We start from the raw sequence: 4641 nt of genomic DNA on the forward strand, positions 1-4641 counted from the left end.
CAAAGACCCAGCGTTCACTAGGGATTTTGCAACCCAGCGAGCTGCATATGCTGCTGAGCGATCAGCTTTGGAAGGATCTTTCCCAGAGAAAGCCCCTCCTCTATGGGCTCCCCAGCCTCCATAAGTATCAACAATGATCTTTCGGCCAGTCAGTCCAGCATCACCCTGTAGGGCAAACAATTACACGTTGACTTGACAAACCCAGGCTCTGTGTATAAATTAATTCCAACACCATTATGGATTAGTTGCTTGTCTTTATGTCAGAAACAAAATAAGCCTAATTAATGGGCTGCTATGTGTCTCTTTCTAGGCCGTTATTGGATGTAGCCTACATGGGTAAGGTGGAATTCTATGTAGGATGTGCCACAGTTTGTACTGTAGTAACTATAAAAGATTGATACAAACACAGACAGTTTTTGAAAGACACAGTAAAACCTATTCCCTTTGTCATTTCCTGTATCCAGCACAGATCATAATGTTGGAACTGCTGGCCACTGAACATGTTTAGTGACACTTGGTGGGATTATTTGCCCTTTCAAGGGGAAAGAGGAGTGGTTTACAGTAAAACTCAACTTCACTGAATAAGGCAAAAGGCTAGTCGGGATTTGCCGTTAGTTATCTAGTGAAATCTGTACACAATTGACTAGACTGCACCTTGCAGGCACTGCCCCAGTGAGGAGCTGCAGCACTCCAGCAAAGGTCATCTGACTCCCAGGCATAATGCCATCCAGTGCACACGGGGGTGCATGAACTTCAACCCCCCGTTTAAGAGGTGCACATAGTTCCCACCTATGTAGCAAGATGCCTGGAGAAAAGGGGGAAGGAACATTGGCATTATTTACTCCCCAACCCCTCTGGGGAATTATCATCACTGTGGGGAGTATCTCTATGGCAGTTCGATACTCACTTGAATTTGGCCATTTGTTACACCACTTGGATAAGGTAGGGAAGAGGTTTTTTATTTTCTTCTCCCTACTGCACACCCATGTAAGTGCCAACCAAAATCTTGCTCCATGTGGGTAACTGAAACACTGAACTAATTCCAGGTTCTGATGTACGGTGAGGATTAATACATTGTGTCTCAATCTTAAATTGCATAGCCATCCGGGTAGCATTAACCATACAAATTACTCAAAGTGCTAAGCATTACAGATATTGTGAAATTAACTCAAGTGCTTCGAGTCAAGAATTTTAGCAAGTAATTTAAGAGTCAGTTTGTTTAACATAAAGTTCAACTTTCTGTAATGATTGAAGTATATTTTGTCATTGATAAAGATTCAAGAATCTCTACATATCCATTCTTGATTAGCCAAACAATTATAGGACCAGTGTGGATGCTAGCCTCCTCACATCCTCCTGATGACTGAGTATAAGCAGAAGTGACCAAGCTTCCTTAAAAATGTAGTTGAGACTTGTATTGTTTCACTAAATCAGTACATTTAATTGTTTTGAGGGAGAACATTTAGAAAGGACATTGCAGAATGTAATCTCAGTCTATTTATATTAAAAATCTTGCGAAGTATCATACCTTAGGACCACCTTCTATAAACACTTCACTTGGAAGGAGATGATAGATTGTGTTCTCATCTAGATATTTTGCTGGAATCACTTCTTTGACAACTTTTTCCATTAGTTCTTTCCGCATTTGTTGTACAGGCATATTGGGTGCATGATGTACAGAGATCACCAATGTCTGTACACAGATGGGCTCCACTGCTCCATCCTTTTCTTTGTATTCCATTGTGACCTAAAAATCAGCCAAGGAAATTCAAATCCAATATTCCCTGACCAGGAGGGGCATCAAACCCAAATGGACAATTAAAACAACTTCATATTTCCCTCTAATAGCAGAAGGAATAGAATTTGGTGAAATCTGATCAGAAAAAGGACTGGATGCTAGATTATTACTGGTGACGCTGAGATTGAAATACAGACCTCAAAAAGGCCAAAAAAACCCCACTATCTAATTAAAATAAAGAAGGACTACTACAGAAGCATACACTCATCTCTAGTTGGCTGCAGAGAAACAAAGTAATTATAATGAAAAAGAAGAGCTTGAGATCCCAGCCAACAAGCATTAAGGTCATTCATAGATGGGGCAGGCTAAAGTGCAAAGGGAAAGGAATTTAAAATACTGAATCTCCAGCTAGGGTTAAATTACTCTTTTTGGAAGAAGTTAATTCTAAACACTGAAATGCCGAGAGGTGCTGTACACTGGCATTTCACACTGAAGTCAAACCAAGTTGCAAACGTTTAGCACCTCTTGGAATTTGGCCTACATCTCTGCTTTGCCTTCATTCCACTGCTTATTCCTAGTTACAGTCTGTAGATTCTAATCATTGGTGATACATGGCAGTGATGAGTGTGACCCGATTCAAATTTAGGGATAGGTGCTGGAGTTTGTGGCTACTGACTCCTGCCTTATGACAGTGGAATAAGACTAGAGCTGTCAATTAATCGCAGTTAATTTATGCGATTAACTCAAAAAAATTAATTGCAATTAAAAAAATTAATTGTGATTAATTGCGGTTTTAACCCTACTGTTAAACAACAGAATACCAACTGAAATTTATTAACTATTTTTGGATGTTTTTCTACATTTTCAAATACGTTGATTTAAATTACAACACAGAATACAAAGTGTATAGTGCTCTCTTTATATTGTTGTTTTTATTACAAATATTTTCACTGGAAAAATGATAACCAAAGAAAAAAAATTTTTTCAATTCACCTCATACAAGTACCATAATGCAATCTCTTTATCGTGAGAGTGCAACTTACAAATGTAGATTTGTTACATAACTGCACTCAAAAACAAAACAACGTGAAACTTCAGAACCTACAAGTCCACTCAGTCCTACTTCTCATTCAGTCAATCGCTAAGACAAACAAGTTTGTTTACATTTATGAGAGAGAATGCTGCCAACTTCTTTTATTTTTGAATGCAGGTTTTTTTTGTACATAATTCTACATTTGTAAGTTCAACTTTCGTGATAAAGAGCTTGCATTACAGTACTTGTATAAGGTGAACTGAAAAAATACTATTACTTTTGTTGTTACAGCACAAATATTTGTAATAAAAAATAAATATAAAGTGAGCACTGTACACTCTGTATTCTGTGTTGTAATTGAAATCAATATATTTAAAAATGTAGAAAAGACCCAAAAATATTTAAATAAATGGTATCCTATTATGGTTTAACAGTGCGATTATTTGCGCAATTAATCACAATTAATTTTTTAAATCACCTGACAGCCCTAAACAAGACATTAGTGAAACCCTGACTTACGTCAGGTGATTGCTCAGGAAATAAAGATCAGTCTCTTACCAAAATTCCTTTGTCATCTATTACCTGCATCCTTCCCTTACCTGTGGTTTGCATGTATATGAGTGCCTACAGGCCAACACTTTCTCATAACATGAAACAAACCTGCCAAACCAATTTTTGGATTGATTCAAGTGCTAAAAAGGTCATGTATCCATATGATTTTCTTAACCCTTGACAACAATACATTCCCAGTGATATCCCAAAGTGCAACAGTACAATGCAACTTAACTCACCACCAATGAACCAGTGAAGTTAAACATAATCTGCCCTCTCCTCCAACAATTCCCCACACTTCTGATTCCCATCCCCCATTCAGTTCTCCTCTGTCTTGTGAGAACATATGTACCTTACATTTTCTCCCTAGTAAGACAGTTAACTCTAACCACTCCGTTAGCAAACCACTTATGACAGTACTGGAAGGCTAAGGGGATGACTAACCAGATATGCAGCCTGTGACTTCTAGGTCATTGCTTCAAATGTAGCCTGTGGCAGCACTGACTAAAAGATCTGGGGGCCTGAGAGAAGTAAGTGGGTTGTCCAAGTCCAGTTGCCTCACAAAACGTGTCCATACCACAAAAACACCATCCTAGCTGGTACTAATTGATCATGTTAGTGTCTAGGGAGACAAATATGTTCCTCTCACTCCTTATGTTGGTCCCAAGAGTCATGACTGAGGCACTGGCAAGACAGTGTGGACCAGGCCATCTGTGCAGTGGATATGTAAATGCCACCTTCTGGCCTGTCTAATCTAATCCATTCAAGCACACAGAATTCATGCCACTGCCACACCAGCTGTTTCTTCATTTCTTGAAGAACGTGAATCGGGTCTAAAATCAATTGTGCAAGTTAAGGGGCATGGCCCTTTTTAAATCTGATTTATAATCCATATTATTTACTAACCTGTGTTTTCCCATCTAGTCTAATCCAGGGCCATGTTCCACTCCTCTCCAGGGCTTTAATCTTTGCATTAAGTTTGTGTGCAAGTAGGATTGTTAGAGGCATGCATTCCTCAGTTTCATCAGTGGCATAACCAAACATCAAACCCTGCACTGAGGCAACAGAAAATAAAACATAATTCCAAGGCATTTATTTCCATTTTCTGTTCTTGGGAACAGGCATCTGTGACATGGAGTTTGGGTGTAGTGTCACTTGCTTCTTTACACATACACCAGTCTTGGGCCTGGTCTACACTACGCGTTTAAATCGATTTAAAGAGCATTAAATCGATTTAACGCTGTACCCGTCCACACTACAACGCCCTTTATATCGATATAAAGGACTCTTTAAATCGATTTCTGTACTCCACCCCAAC

General features: G+C 38.9%; 1 pseudogene; it reads right to left on the minus strand.

The window, feature by feature from the left end:
• The window catches only part of LOC116823776 (S-adenosylmethionine synthase-like), a 37277-nt pseudogene that overhangs the window by 5871 nt on the left and 26765 nt on the right, over positions 1 to 4641 (minus strand).

Source organism: Chelonoidis abingdonii, chromosome 6, assembly GCF_003597395.2.
Source record: "Chelonoidis abingdonii isolate Lonesome George chromosome 6, CheloAbing_2.0, whole genome shotgun sequence".
NCBI classification, from domain to species: Eukaryota; Metazoa; Chordata; order Testudines; family Testudinidae; genus Chelonoidis; species Chelonoidis abingdonii.